General features: G+C 47.8%; 1 pseudogene; it reads right to left on the bottom strand.

Annotated features, from left to right (window-relative positions):
* Positions 1–298: 298 nt before the first annotated feature.
* LOC123638731 lies at positions 299–9,059 on the bottom strand (annotated as a pseudogene).
* Positions 9,060–15,898: the final 6,839 nt, after the last annotated feature.

Here is a 15,898-nt window from a genome sequence, read left to right as displayed (position 1 = left end):
GGCCATGAAAACGCTGAATGCCTGGCTAATTTTGATAAAAGTTGATGACTACATTCAATTACCCATCAAAGACAGAGCCAGAGGCAGCCTGGGGCAGCCTGTTCTGGTTTCACCAGATTTTCCTGTTAAGCCTGCTGGATCTCTCTATGGAATTGCTGTCCTTCCCCAACCCAATGAGGCGCCATCTCCACGTTGTCAAGAGGAGCAGCCCTCGTCTAGAAAGGACGTTGCTGGCACCTGACTCTCTCTCTCTATCTCTCTCTTTTTCTTCTTCTTTTTTAAATAGCACTAGTATTTATTAGAAAGTGACTTCATACAGACCCCGGGGCTTGCCCAGTGGTGCTCTAGAGGTATAATGACCAGACATTCTGCTAATTCTTCTTGAGCAACGACACCAGGAAGCTGACAGCCAGCTGGATGTTGTCAACAAGTTCATCATCTGTCATCCCCACATGGCCAACAGCCGTGGCCAGACATAGCACCTTCTTTACCTGGAGCTTGATTGTGGACTTCACCTCATCTGCTTTAGCCACCATGTTTTTGTTGTGTGTCAGCGGGGAAGGGAACTTTCCAACTTTATTTAGTCCGGGGCCCAGGATTCCTAGGATCTGCTTAAGCAGAGACTCCACGGCCAAGAAAGTGTCATACTTCTTGGCCAGCTCTTTGACCACCTTCTTATTCTTGCCAAGAGTCTTCAGCACCTGGATGTGCACGTGGGGCATGTCTGCGTCTGGTCCCCCAGGATACGCGCAGAAAACTTGGGGCGGGGAGAGGACTTAAGCCTGACGGTGCCCAAGAAGTATCTGTCCTTTCGAGGGTCACAGCTCTTCAGGCTGATCTGCGGCTCCACTGTTTCCAAATGCCCCCAGCAGCTGTGCTGGTCCCAGTGCAGGACTTCCCCTTCTCACACCGCCTTGCACAGGGCGCCCAGTCACTTTGCTGATCTTGGCACCTTGAGCCCCAGTAACCAGAAAAGAGCAAATCCTAACTCTCTTGATGCCTGGAACTCCCTTCTTTTCCTGCTTCTGAGGGTGGGAAGGTAGGAGGTGGCAAGAGAGCCTGCATTTGTCATGTCTGGTAAATCCACGTTCCCTGAGTAAAGTCCTCTTCATTAGATGAGCAAGGCTCACTCTTAGTCCCACCTTTGGAAAGAGGAATTTTTAACCAGTAACACCACTCAACATACACACACACACATACTTTTTTGCGATATGACAAAGGATTGCTTCATTTTCATTTTGCCAAGCAAGGAAGTCCATGCCAAACAAACAAAATCAATGACAACTACCATCTACTATCAATATCTTTTTTATTCTTTTTAACTGATAAGCAGAGACAGTTCTCAACATCTTTTGAGGAAAGAATGTACATAAGAATATAACTTCAACTAAAGAGAAAAGGTTTTACATTGAATATACTTAACTTTATTTAAAGACTCACTATATTGTCCTTGCTTTTTCTCGTGATAGTAAAATGGAGACGTGAATTACCATCGCATGGCATTTGGGAAGAGCATAACCAGCCTGTGAGCTCCTCTAGGCAGGGAGTGGTATTTATTCATCTGTGTATTCCCAGGACCTAACTCAAAGCCTGGCTTATGGTAAGTGCTCACTGCATGTTTGTGGAAGAAAGGAGAAGAAGGGAGGAAGGAAGCAATTCCTCATTCGAGGACCAGGATAGGAAACAGATATTAAGCACTGTTGTACTTGGGACCTAGAATAAATTGTCTCCACTGAACTCTACCCTGTGACCTCTTTGTAAAGCAAAGATCTGATTATCCTACCCCCTTGTTTAACAGTCTTCAAGAGTTGCCCACGGCCTATGCAAGAAAGTCCAAACTCAGCAGCGTACACAGCCAGTCCCTTCACCACTGCTCTCCACCTCCCTTCCTAGTCCCCTTTTGAGACCCCCCCATGCCCCTCGCAAGATGCCCTTGCCCTCTACTCATAGGAAAAGCCCTATTCTCCCATTCCCCCAGGGCCTTGGTGCCTTTGCGTCTTCTGTTCCTTCTGCCTGGAATCTGCTTTTCCCCTCCTTTTGGATTGGCCAACTCCTAACTCATCCTTTAAGAAGATCCAGCCATTTGTCTCAACTTCCCTGATTAAAAGAAGATCCTGCTTAAGTGTCTTTCTCTCCCTCCTTAATGTTGGCTATTTCCTTCTCTAAGGTCACATAGTATGCGTATAATAGCTTTTATCAACCTGGATCTGCATTGTGATTTCTATCCCTATCCCAAGGGCATCCCTACAAGACTGTGGCTCTTTTTTTTTTCTTTTTGGAGACGGGGGTCTCACTCTGTTGCCCAGGCTGGAGTGCAGTGGCCTGATCATAGCTCACTGCAGCCTCTAACTCCTAGGCCCAAGTGATCCTCCCACCTCAGCTCCTGAGTAGCTGGGACTACAGGCACATGCCACCATACCTGGCTAATTTTTAAAATTTTTTGTAGAGACAGGGTCTCGCAATGTTGCCCGGGGTGGTCTCAAACTCCTGGCCTCAAGTGATCCTCCCATCTCTGCTTCCCAAAGTGCTGGGATTGTAGGCATGAACCAACATGCCTGGCCGAGACTCTGGCTCTTGAAGGGTAGGTACCATGACTTTGTCATTCTCATGCCCCCAGTGTCTGGCACTATTTGTGAATAAGTGACTGAAAGAAAAGAAACAACAATGAACCAACAAACTAACCCCCTTTCTTTCTGGGCAGTCCAGAGTTAGAGATAACTATGAATTGGGGAAATAAAATTATATTCTGTAAAAGTTTTCAGAATTAAAATGGAGTCACTAATGTTAAGAAAACCCTGACAAACAGAGGTGGGGAAGACCATGAAGAGAGGGTTCTTATGCTTGTATGCCTGATAACAAACAAACAAACAAACAGAAATCCCAAAAGACTGCAAAACCCACAGCCTTGCATAAAGGCCATTACAACCTTACACAAAAAAATACTTCTGCAAAGACATCTGCCCAGCAACTGCCTGTCCAACCTCAGGTTGGCATCACCCTTGATTATTGATCTTTGTAGCCAAGAATAGGTGTGTCAAAACAATCCTCCTCATCTTTTCCTCTAAAACCCCTTGTCTTCCTTTACCTCCCTGAATAAGTACATAGTTTGCTATGACACACCCATTCCCATTGCAATGCTCTCTTCCCAGATAAATATCTTTTCTTTTAGAGAGCCTCTCTCTGTTTGTTATTTAGGTTGACAGTTCCTGCTCCATAGGGTATACAAAGTGGTCTGAGACAGCTCCACTCCCTGACCAAAACACCAGTGCAGCCTTCCTTACCTTTAATGCCTGAGGCAGTGCTGAGGCTGGGCATGGAAAATTCAGGTTTCATTTCACCCACAAAGTCACTTGCACAAACCCATTTACCCCCATCTTGAAGCCACTAATGCCAAGAGTATGAACAGCAGCCTTAGTGCTCAAAAAGCGGAAACAGAGTCTGGGTTGAGGGCTTCAAATTTAGGTTTTTGTTGAAACTGAAGTTGTAGCTGAAAAGTGAGTAGAGTCTGGATATGTTCATCACTCCTACACATTCGCCAAATATAAAATGTGGGAAAACATGATCTCGCCCATGAAACTATCCTTTCCTATGGTCTTTCTCTGCTTGTTCCTAATTATTATTGTAATTTTAATGAGTCACCCTCCATCAATTCCACATTAATTTCTTTTAGTCATTATACTGGAAAAATGGCCAGGATGTGCTTGTTGACTCATAACTTTAATATAACTTGGCCATAGCTAAGACTTCTCTGACCCAGGCTCCACCTGCCTTCTGACAGATTAGCTCTGAAGGAGTTCAGGAAATGCCACCCAAAAATATGCCACTGTGGACTTCAAACAAGGGCACTTAGGGAAGAGCAAATGCAGGGAGGGGCTTTCTCTGAACTTCCCCTGTCTGCCTAAAGACAGATCCTCCAACAGGAACTCCATTGTCATGAATCCCCTCCCCAGGAATCTCATCAACCAGGAAAGATTAATTTGTATCACAGGAGAGGAGACAGGAGGTCGACATCACACCCAGACAGCCTCAGCCTGTCACTTGCTCTTCTGAGGGCTCATTCACCCTTCCCCCAAATCACTTACTCATTTAAGCAGTTTCTAAGTTCTGAAAAAATCAGGAATACTTGTGCCTATCCAAGTCCAGACACACTCGCAGGATCACAGAACTTTAACTTTCCCTGGAGCTCTATTGCAGCCTGGAGCCCATGGTGCAGGTAGGTTATCATCAACCCAGAGCAGGAGAGGTGTTGGGAAAACCAAGAGACAAAATACTCAGGGGTTAGGGAAGACCAAGTGGGAGAAAGAGAACAAAGATAATCCCAGAGAAAAATGACCAAAGGGAGGAAGAAAGAGCAGGGGAGGAAGATGACAAGAAAAGAGGAGGAAGCGTATTGAGATGAATGATCACACAGGTGAAAACAAGGACAGGAGAAAGGGGCGTGAGGAAGGGGCCAATCCCATTAAAAAACACATTAATTTTCTCAAGAGTAGGAACAGCCTCATAACCTCTTTTTTTTTTTAATCCCCCATGGAACCCCAAAAAGTGCTTAATAAGTACTCAGTTGATTCCAGGACCAGGCTATTCATGGACCAGACTTTCAAGAGGAGCATCCAAGCCTCTAGTCCACTAGAATCCTGGGACTAAGTTTGTGGCATTCATGGCACCTCCTAAATTCTCTTTCCATCCTAGGCTCTCAGTCTTGTCTGTTAGAGGCAAGATTTTGGGTTGCATAGACTTTGAGTCAGCGAGAGTCTACCCCAGGGGCAAAACTGCTCCCTGTGCTAATAGGTCTGTATGCCCAAAAGGAGGCTGGAGACCTTGGTTAGCCCATCAAGTTATGATTTTTGCCCATTTCTTCCAAATGTTAGTAAATAATCCCCTTCATCTGGATGCAGAGGAGATCCCAAAAATTTGTGTTGAGGATGCCTGGTTTTGGGTGCACACTCTGCCTATCTCCCCTTGTGGGGGGTGAGTCTACACAGAGAACTTCTCTCAGCACAAGGGCTGCTTTCCCAGGCTAGGGCGCCGAGCCAGGCTCCCTCTCTATCCTCTTCAGCTAGCTATTGACCCAATTGCCTGGCCCCCCCTGGTCTCTGGCCTGACCTGGCTTCTAAGAACAGGCCTTGGGCTGGATGGCTCCAAGCACTCTCTGCCCTGCTAGGCTTCTCAATGGCTTGGTGAAGGTGTTTCCAACACTTTCCCTTCTAGATCTCCCAACAAATCTATTCCTAGGATCATCTTGGTAGGGATCCCAACATCTTATAACTTCATGTTTTATGAATTTTTATTTGATCTCCCTTCAGCTTTGCAGTTAAATCCACTGGTAATAGGGAAATAGCTCATGTTAAAAAAAAATCCTCAGAGATTAGAAGCCTGGTCCCTAACTTCCAGTTCTCTTTTCTTGTGACCTAAATATCCTGGATCCTCAGAGTTTGCAGTGCAGGCCCTGTTGGAACCTCTTTGAGCTCCACCATTTATCTCTAGAAAAGCACTGAATATAGCAAGAGGCTAGGGGCATGCTGACATCTGCTCATCAGCAGGGCAGAAATGATGGCTTCAATTTCCTTTCTCAATTAATTTATTCCCAGGCTGCTCCCTCCCCACCTTCATAAACCAGTTCTTATTTCAAAAAGTCAAAGTAATAAAGCTGTTCTCCATTATTCATCTGGTTGTGTGCTTCCAGCCAGTCACACGTCCTCCCCCTCCCCGCCCTCGACCTCTTCCCATCACCTTCCTTTTCTCCTTCTGCCTCCTCTCCCTCACCCCTTCCAGAGGGAGCTCTGGGTCATTGCTCTTTCTCAAAGTCCTACACTCTTCCTACAACCTTCTGAGCTCATTCTCCACTGGGCTGGTCATCACAGTGCTGAATACAGACCTCACGATATGCTTTGCATTTACCAATTACCTCATGCCAATGTCCCAGGGATACTTCTATCAGAGGTGATGCTTCAGAAATCTGCTGTCCAGAGAGAACTGAAAAATCCCAAGGAGATTCAGGGGTCATGACACAGCTGGATTTATCCCCTCTATCCCAACAACAGGAATTATGTTCTCAGAGCTGGACTGACCCATAATGCCCGGACACTGGCCTTGGCATTGGGTCTGGACCAGGAGCCAAGATTTTTCAGGGACAGCCCTCTGTAGGCACCTGCATAGTCGTTCCTCTTGTTACATGCTTTGACATCCTTGGGCAGTAAATATAGAGGGTGCAACTGAGCATATGGGGTAAGGCATGGGGTTTGGAGTCAAAACCTGAATCTAAGTTATTCCCTGGCACTGATTACCTTACATGACCTTGGTTAAGTTATTTCTCTACACCTTAATTATAAAATAACAGGACCAAATGAGAGCATGTATGTAAAGCATTTATAATGCAATGCCTGGTGTGTGATAAGCATTCAATAAATATTAGAAGTTATTATGATCATATATGAGAAGACATCAATAAATCAGATAAACTATTAAAATTTATTATAGGCTTTTAAATAAAAAAATACAGCCCTGCCATTTTTTTTAAGTATTGCTTCTAGGAGTTGCTTTAATGGATTGCTAGAAAGAAATGATTTATAAGTAACATTGTTGGAATGTAAATAGATACGTCAAAGAGGTGAAAGTAACTTGTTTTCTTGAGTGGGATAAACATTCCCTTTGGGATCTGGTTTACGAACTCAAATGTTTTATAAGCAAATAGTACTAAGATAAACTCCAGCCCTTATTTAGGTGAAATGATCACAAAACTGTATTCTGAGCTTTGAGTAAATGAGGTTTTTACCCTATAGATAAGGAGCCATTGCCCAAAGGAAATGCCCTAATTTCAAAAGCATGAAGAAAAAAATGTCAGTCTTGAGGTTTTTCCTTTTATACAGCTTTATTCTAATGCTGCACAATATTGGTTAATGGCCAACCTACTGCACAAATACTAGTCAATTTTCAATTATTCACGTGTGGATTATCCAAGGCAGACATCTAACCGCCACTGTGTTTGCTTCTTTCTGTTCTATCTGCCTTTATCTTTGCTGCCGCCCAACACACACACACACCAATTCACAGGCACATTCGCGTAGAGAAACTCATATTCCCACACGTTCACAGGCGCTCACATACTGACAATGCGCTCACACTCTGTCTCTCTCTCCCTCACACACACACACCGCTTTGCCCAGAGCAAGCAGAGCCCAGAAGTGTCTATTCTGGTGGTTACATAAAAATCCAGCGGTCCCTCTGAAAAGCATGTCTTTGTTCCCTTTCTTCCCTCACTGCAGGTCTCCCTCCCTGATTATCACGCAGGGCGGGGAGGGAAGGGAAGGAAGGGAGGAAGGAAGGAAGAAAGGAAATCTCGGTGTTACCCCAGCCCAGCAGTGCAGGCTGTGAGAAGCAGAAGGCTCCTGCTCCCTGGGTGCTGGCATGTCTCCTGCCATTTTACTGAAACTTTGGGGTGTTTTTCTCTCTGCAGCACCCACGCTCCTCTCCTTTTCTGCCAAAGCTCCTTGTTGTGACAGAGTGAGCGGCTGGTGGGCTGGGGGAGGGGAATGCAGTTGGGTGGCCTCGGGCTGAGTTACAGCCCCCTGGGGAGCAGCGAGGCTGGAGACTGGGTGGGGACAAGTCCTAGAAGCCCCAGTGCTGACCCTCTCGGGTAGCCAGAGCATCATGCACCTCCCCCACACCCGCCCACAGGGTCACACTGACACACACCAGACGGGAACTTGGCGGCCACCGTCATACAGTTGGAGACACTCAGGCAGGAAAGCCCGCGTCACACTGGCACGGATCTGCCCAAAGCAACGGATGCCCCAGATCCCCCTCCTTTCGTCTCTGGTCCCCCTCCTGGGCACTGAGCATTCTTGTGACGTAAGAGAATGGCAAGTCTTGGGTGAACAGACTCCAGTATCACCTGGCACTTCAAGCACAGGGGACACCAGGGGCAGCGACAGCGCCAGTGCCAGCAGACTGGCCAACTGCTTCCTCAGGGCTCCACCCCACACCCCCACCCTGGGCTCCAGCCACACACCCTGGGAACCAGACACAAGTGCCAGTCAGGGGGCAGGGACTCTGAGTGAGCTATAGCCCGCAGGCTGTGGCCCTGCTCCCTCAGGCTCAGCTGATGGCAGAGGTCTCAGGCTTGTCTGAGCGAGAGGTTCTGCTACATAAAGGAAGGAGAAAGGATTCAGTGACCTCTCGGAGCTCTCTCAAAGCTTCAGGAGAAGCAGCTGGTGAAAGCCAGGTGACATGCCTGAGCACCAGAGCACCCGGTGTTGCCAAGCTAGCTCCTGGGTCAAGAGAGTCAAAAGGGCGTTCCCTGCTGTGTGGGCTACAAGGCCAGACGTTACGGGCTAGTCTAAGACAGACAGACTCAGTCCCCCCGGCCAGCCACTGGTGAGCGAGCGCGCTGCCTCCCTCCCTCCCCTAGTCCTCTGTATCGGGCATCTACTATAATCCTTGTATTTTGTGCATATAACCTTATTTTGATTTGAATAACTCCACAAGGTGTTGCAGAAAAAGCTGAGAAAGCTTGCAGTTCAGGGATTTTACGTGACTTGGTCAAGATTACAGCTGGACATGGTGGCATGCCTGTGGTCCCAGCTACTTAGAAGGCTGAGGGAGGATCGCTTGAGCCCAGGAGTTCAAGGCTGTAGTGCACTATGATCGTGCCTGCGACTAGCATCCGCACTCCAGTCTGGGCAACATAGCGAGACCTCATCTCTAAAAAGAAAAAGATTACACAACTAGCAAGTGAAGGAGCCAAGATTCACCCCCATGCCTGGGTAACTGGGAATCTTTGTCCTTTCCACTGCTTCTCGGGAGCATGCCACTGGGAGCCCTCCCAGCTTCCTCTGTGTGAGCGGGAGAGTGTGTGGTGGGGAAGATAGTGTTGGGGGAGGCAGAAGAGGAGGCATCTGCCTATTGTCTTTCTTCCAAGCGAACAAAAGTAGGGCAGCCTGGGTTTCAGGACCCTCCGCTTGTCTTCTAAGCATTGGAAAGCAGGGCCAGGTGGCAAGGGTGATTCCTCTAGGGCACTTTCTCTTTCAAGACCCCACACTTTCTTGGCCAGTGTGCTGCATGGCTGCAAAAAACCCAGGCCTGGACAGGCAAGGAATATGTTGATTCAGAAACATTTTTTAAATTAATAAGCACACGGTGATGCAGACTGTTCAGGGTGATGTGCTGCCTAAATTGGAATGTGCCAAACTCCCTCCTCTGTCTTCCCCAGCTCCACCCCCTCCCAGGTCCTGCCTGTTACCCATGTCATTCTGGCAGGGAGAGTCCTGTTCCCTCATACCCTCAGGTGGGCGACTGTTAGTCTGCAAAGCCCAACTTGCAAACTGAACAGCTTCCCCAGGCTCTGAGGCCTCTCCTAGGCATGTGTGTGTAAGGTGTTTCTTTCTTCTTCAACTGAAAAGTGGTGAACCCACTAGTTTCTCTACTTTCTGGAACGTGTCCTAGGAGGACAGGAACTCAGTTTTGTATCTGCATTCAGGAAGCAGGCAAGAGCAACTCCTCCTTAAGGCAAGAACTATGGTCGGACTTTCTTGAGGGTGACCAAAATAGAGATTATTCTTCCTGGGGGGTCTGCCACCAAAAGTTTATCTCATTTTATCTCCCTCCAAATAGGGCTGCTCTTCTTGTCAGCCCAGACAAACATAATTCATTCAAACACTCATTCATTCAGTATTTAGAGTCTTTATAAGAAACTGTTCCAGGTGCAGGGATATGGTGGTAACAAGACAGAAAGGCACGCTACTCTCATGGAGCATTCATTCTAGTGGGGGAGACAGGTAAGAAGTGAGTAAACTAGGACATGTGTGGTGGCTCACACCTGTAATTCTAGCACTCTGGGAGTCCTAGCACTCTGGGAGGCCGAGGTGGGAGGATCACTTGAGCTCAGGAGTTTGAGACCAGCCCGAGCAAGAGTGAGACCCCGTCTCTACTAAAATTAGGAAAAATTAGCTGGGCATGGTGGTGGGCACCTGTAGTCCCAGCTACTCGGGAGGCTGAGGCAGGAGGATTGCTTGAGCCCAGGAGTTTGAGGTTGCTGTGAGCTAGGCTGACGACACGGCACTCTAGCTCGGGCAACAGAGTGAGACTCTGTCTCAAAAAAAAAAAAAAAAAAGCTACTATGTGTTCAGTATCTTGGGGAAGGCAAATGAAATAGAGCACCTAGTCCTTATCCTGAAGGAGTTTATAATCCAGCTGGGGAGAGAGAACTTGAACTTGTGAAATACTGGCAAGTTAACCTCGATGGTGCAAACTAGCTCAGAGAGCAAGAGAGTAAGAACTGTCAAAGAAGCTTTCACAAGAAGGTGAATTTTGAGCTGAATCTTAAAGGACTGGGAGGATCTGAATAAAAACAATGATATCTTGATTAAAAAGGCAATGTAAATAAAGGGATAGCAGTTGGCAGATTAACCCCTCAACACCTGATAGCTGCTGCTGCTTCTCCCTCTTCTTCTTATTGCTGCTTACAGTTTCCAAAACACTTTTTCATCAATTATCTCATTCGATCTTTACAATAACCCTGTGATTTGGTAGGGCAGGTGTTTCCATTTCACAGGCGAAGCAACTGAGGCTCAGGGTTATTAAATATATCGCCCAAGTCACAGAGCAGACACTGAAACCCAGGTGTTCTGACTCTACACAGCACGGGCTTCCCTCATTGTAGGGAGAACAGCAGGCAATTTAAGCAGTCAGAACAGCAGGAACAAGAGAAAGAAGGAGGGAGCTTCGGGAAACCAGCTGGTCGCATGTCATCTGCAGCAGGAGTGCCCTCTCTTGCAGGCAGCCTGCGTGCCCTGCCTTCTTCCCTGGGTAGGGCCCACATTCCCAGATCACAAGTCCTAGCTCAGGAAAAGGAGGAACTTACCCGTCGGATGCTTCAACCGAACAGGAAAACTGTGAGGAAGAGGCTGTTTCTACAGTCTCATTAGCGCTGCAGCCCCACACACATGCGCCGGGCCTGCAGCTTGTCAGGGCTAAACTACTAAGCCTGAGGCCTGAAATAAATTAGGCCGCGTCTCAGAAAAACAAGGTTATGTTACTCATATTAAGTATTCATGTGGATTAAAATGCCATCTCCTGTTTGGTGGGTCACCTTTCTTAGGGCCCTGCTGAGTGGTTAGAAGGGCTGTCTCCCACACCTTCCACTCAGACCCTGTTCTGTCACTTCCCAGAGGGGACTGGCTGAGTTGAGCCACCTACCCACTGTCTATCAGAGCCAGGGTATGAGGCCCCAGGGTAGGGGGCTTCAGTGTCTGCCTTTGGAATGAAACGGCCTTCTGGGGTTGCCCCTGGCAACCGAGCTGCTTGAATGTCTGTATCTCACAGAGGGAGCTGGGGAGGGGGAGGGGATGGCCCCTGAACCCCAGGGTGCAAGGAGCTTATCAGTCATTGTCCTCCTTTCGGCCCCAGACCCCACTCCCCTGATGAGTACAAGTGTTGTGCCCTCATGATCTTCCGCAGGCCAACAGAATCAGCCTGAGATTCTCCCTGAGGACAGGGAGGTTGGGGAGAGCCCGTAAAGACCCAGACACCCAGCACAGCCTTGGCCAGCTGCTCGCAGGCCACATGCCGTCAAGTGATCAGCACCACGGCCTCCTTTGAGCGTCAACAGCCCTTTCTCCAGGAAAATGACCCCAACTTGCCTTTTGTGTCCCGGGCAGGGATGGTGTCCCTGCTCACAAAACCCTGTCATAATACACTCCACTGCATATCTGCTTTTATTAACTCCTTGAGGTTAAGGAGTGTGTGTTATCCTGGCACAGGACCTGGCACATAGGCACAAAATAAATGAATGGATAAGTGAACGAATGAGACACAAGATTCTGACAGGAGGAAACGGGAGGGAGAAAGGAGCTTCTCAAGCACTAGCTGGAGGAAGCGGCGTGTGCAGAGCACGCAGGGGCTTTGGAAAGATTCAGCTTCATCTACAATGTAGGCTGTGTGGCAGGGCTGCAGGTAAGGTGGGCCAGGGCCAATAGGACAGTCTTGAAATCTGAATTAATACATTTGGGACTGGAGAGTGGCAAGCTCAAAGCAGTGTTTTAGGAAGACAGATCTATCTGGCCAGCCGGGCAGGATGGACTGCAGGGGAGAACCAGCTGGCAGGGAGGCTGGTCAGGAGGCTGTTTTCACAGCCCAGACTTGACACGTAAAGGGTCTAGACAAGAGCAGTGATGGGGCAATGAAAGCAAGAAATAAACCACCCAAACGAACTTTGCTGGATGGGTTCTTCGTGCAGCCTGAGAACCTGAGTGGCTGCCTGACCTTGGTTAATCAGCATCCTGTGGTTGCCATCTGAGTGGACTGGCCACCAAACACTTTGTGCTCTGCGGAAATCCTAGCTGCCACCCAAGGTGCTGCTATGACTTCTGAGGGCTGGGTGGTGTGGAGTGGAGGGTAGGGTTAGGTGTGGTTCATTGTAGATTAGGCTTATTGCAAAAAACAAAAGAGTTCTCGCTTAGATAATTTTGAGAAAGTCCAGATTCAACAAATGGAAAAGCAGTTTCTTTACTAGAATATGTCTTGGGGGCCATGTACCCTCCCCTCAGTGTTTATCGACCTTAAATGACAGTGAAGCCTTTTTCATGCCACACCCATTCACAGATCCTAAAAGAGCAGTCACAAAACAGCTAGCAGACTCTAGAATCAAGTTTGTTGATGCTGGACACATCCGGACTACATACATCAAGGACGCTGCCTACACACCCACCGCCGTGCTTAGACATATAGCTTCACCCACAGTCCTACCTCAGAAGCAGTCTAGATGCCGCCTTCAAGCTCTGGCCCTGAAGCTACTCTGCCTGGATTTGAATCCTAGTTGCACCACTTGGTAGTTATCTAGCTTTTCTGTGTTTCAGTTTGCTTATCTACACAATGTGGAAAAATAGTAGAACCTACTTTAGCAGGGTTGTTTGGAGGATTATATTACTGAGATAAGCTATGCAGAGCACTTAGCACTCTCCCTGGTACATAGGAATCCCTCAAAAAATGGGAGATACTATAAATATATATATAGTGATATAGTGTGTGTGTATCTGTGTGTGTGTGTATATATATATATACATATATATTTAGAGACAAGCTCTCACTCTGTTGCCCAGGCTAGAGTACAGTGGTGTGATCATATCTCACTGTAACCTTGAACTCCTGGGTTCAAGGATCCTCCTGTCTCAGCCTCCTGAGAGCTGGAATTACGGGCCCAAGCCACCATACCTGCCTGTGGGCTACTATTTTTATCTTATGTGACCATGTGTTCTATGATGAAAGCCTGAGGCCTCCAACCATAACTCTGAACCAGGGTAACCAGGTGAGGTGAGGGGGTCAGGTTCTCTCTTTGGAGAATTCAGAATGCAACATAGGGGCCATATGGCCAGCAGTGGGAATGAAAGCTGAAATGATGCGTAGAAAGAGGAGGCAGAATATAGGGTTGAGGCCTAAGGAGTCATAGCAAGCAACTTGGTCCAGAATGTGCCCTTTACTCTCCATGTGTGGAGTCCCATTCTCTGGCTGTCCCTGTTTGCCCTCCCTTTATCAGAGCAGCATCAGGCCCTCAGGTATTTCAAGCCAGTGGCTTTAACAGGTGTTTATTGAAGAGGCTCATGTCATGTCCTCCTTGACTATAGGGGATACCCTTCCCCTCATCTTTTCCTCTCCTTTCCTCTCTCTTTGCCCCCACCACACACATACCCTTCCAGATGTTTACCTTGAACCCAATAGCTTTCACACATTTTTTTTTTTTTTTTTTGAGACAGAGTCTCACTCTGTTGCCCGGGCTAGAGTGCTGTGGCATTAGCCCAGCTCACAGCAACCTCAAACTCCTGGGCTCAAGTGATCCTTCTGTCTCAGCCTCCCGAGTAGCTGGGACTACAGGCATGCACCACCATGCCCGGCTAATTTTTTCTATATATTTTTAGTTGTCTAGCTAATTTCTTTCTATTTTTAATAGAGACGGGGTCTCGCTCTTGCTCAGGCTGGTCTTGAACTCCTGAGCTCAAATGATCTGCCCACCTCAGCCTCCCAGAGTGCTAAGATTACAGGCATGAGCCACCACACCTGGCCCACTTTCACACATTTCAAAGAGAGGTCTTGGATTTTTTTTTTTTTTTTTTTTTTGAGACAGAATCTTGCTCTGTTGCCCCTGGTAGAGTGCAGTGGCATCATCGTAGCTCACAGCAACCTCAAACTCCTGGGCTCAAGCAATCCTCTTGCCTCAGCCTCCCAAGTAGCTGGGACTACAGACACGCACCACGGCGCCCAGTTAATTTTTCTATTTTTTTTTGTAGAGATGGGGTCTCACTCTTGCTCAAGCTGGTCTCAAACTCCTGGGCTCAAGCGATCCTCCAACCTTGGCCTCCCAGAGTGCTAGGATTATAGGCGTGAGCCACCATGCCCAGCCTGAGGCCTTTCAATTTGGGAGACAAAATGAAGGAAATAATTCCTTCCACTAATACAGTATTTTACAAAGTGATTTTATATGACTTTGAAAACAGCACTCTGAGGAAAGTATTATTCCCATTTTAGAGATAAAAACTAAAGCTTACATAACTTACCAATATCTTAAGGCCACACAGCTACACAGGGTAGAATCAAGACCTGAACCCAGCACTTTTCACCTCCCAGCCAGGGGCCTGTCCATTGTACCCTCGACCCTGGCCTCCCTGCCAACCCAGGACGCAGGATCAGGCCAGTATACCCGGAAATCACAGCCTTCATCTGACCAAGAACTTGTCTCAGGGCTGGTCATACTCTGTTCTGTGGATCTGTGGGTAGGCACCACGCCAAATACCTAGCTTTGCCTCTGGAAGTGACTTTTGAGAGGAGGTAAGCAGGTGAGAGCGTTCGGGTATATGCCAGGAGCGAAGTCTGGGATCAGAGCTGTGCTGCCCTCTCTTGCCACGCTTTCCTCTGGGGAAATGCCCCGCAGCTGGGATATGGCTGGGCTCAATATTCCGCCCTAATGTGGTCTGACAGCAGCTAAAAGGTGGAGTGGGAAGATACAAGGACCAAAAATCCCTCAGTGAAAACGTGGTTTCTTGTTACTAACCTTTGTGTTCTCTATGTACCAGGGACTCAGGAAATCTCAGGCGCACAATTATCTGATAGATTTTGAGTCTCACCCATTAGCCATGGTAAGGGGCATCTCACCCTTCTCTTGTCTCCACAGAGGGGCCGAACCCTCGAGCAGGTGAGGAGTCTGTCTGCTTCCTTTGTTTCCCTCTTTAGACCTGTGCCTCTTCTCCTCCTGCAATAGCAACCAGTGTCTTCTCACTCATGACCCAGCCTCCGAGTCTGGGACTCACCTGTCCTCTTCCTTCCTCTCTGCTCATCTACCAGCATCATCATAGAATCTCTCTGAGGACGCCCCCAAATCCCTCGTTTTTTCTTCAGAATTCCAGGACTGACGGTTTCTTCATTACAATGGGGAAAGGATATATTCCTTCTCATCCTTGCTATCCTATGAGGCTGAGAAGACAGGTGATCTGAGTCCCCCTGCGACCCCGCCAAATTGCTACCTTTCCCAGCCCCACCTCAGCTGCCACAGCCTGCCGGGGCACCCAGACTAAGGGAGCCACAAAAGCCAACAGAACATATTTATAGCTGTAAATACACTCCAACAGGTCATGGAGGAAAGCTCCAGGCCTTTTTAGTTTCTCTCAACACACACACACACACACACACACACACACACACACACACACACACACACATACACACGCACACACACACACACATCTTCCCTAGTCCCCCTAAGGGAAGATGTTAATGGAGTTGTCTATTAAATGCAGCAGCTGCCAGAACATTCGGCTGATGGGCAGAGGTCCTGAACCCATTTATTCCAAACTGCAGCCCCCATCATATATCTCAGGTTTTTATCTTTTCATTTCCGCATAGTAGCATTGTGTTT

This window comes from Lemur catta, chromosome 5, assembly GCF_020740605.2.
Source record: "Lemur catta isolate mLemCat1 chromosome 5, mLemCat1.pri, whole genome shotgun sequence".
NCBI lineage: Eukaryota > Metazoa > Chordata > Mammalia > Primates > Lemuridae > Lemur > Lemur catta.
This window is presented reverse-complemented; position numbering and strand designations above follow the sequence as displayed.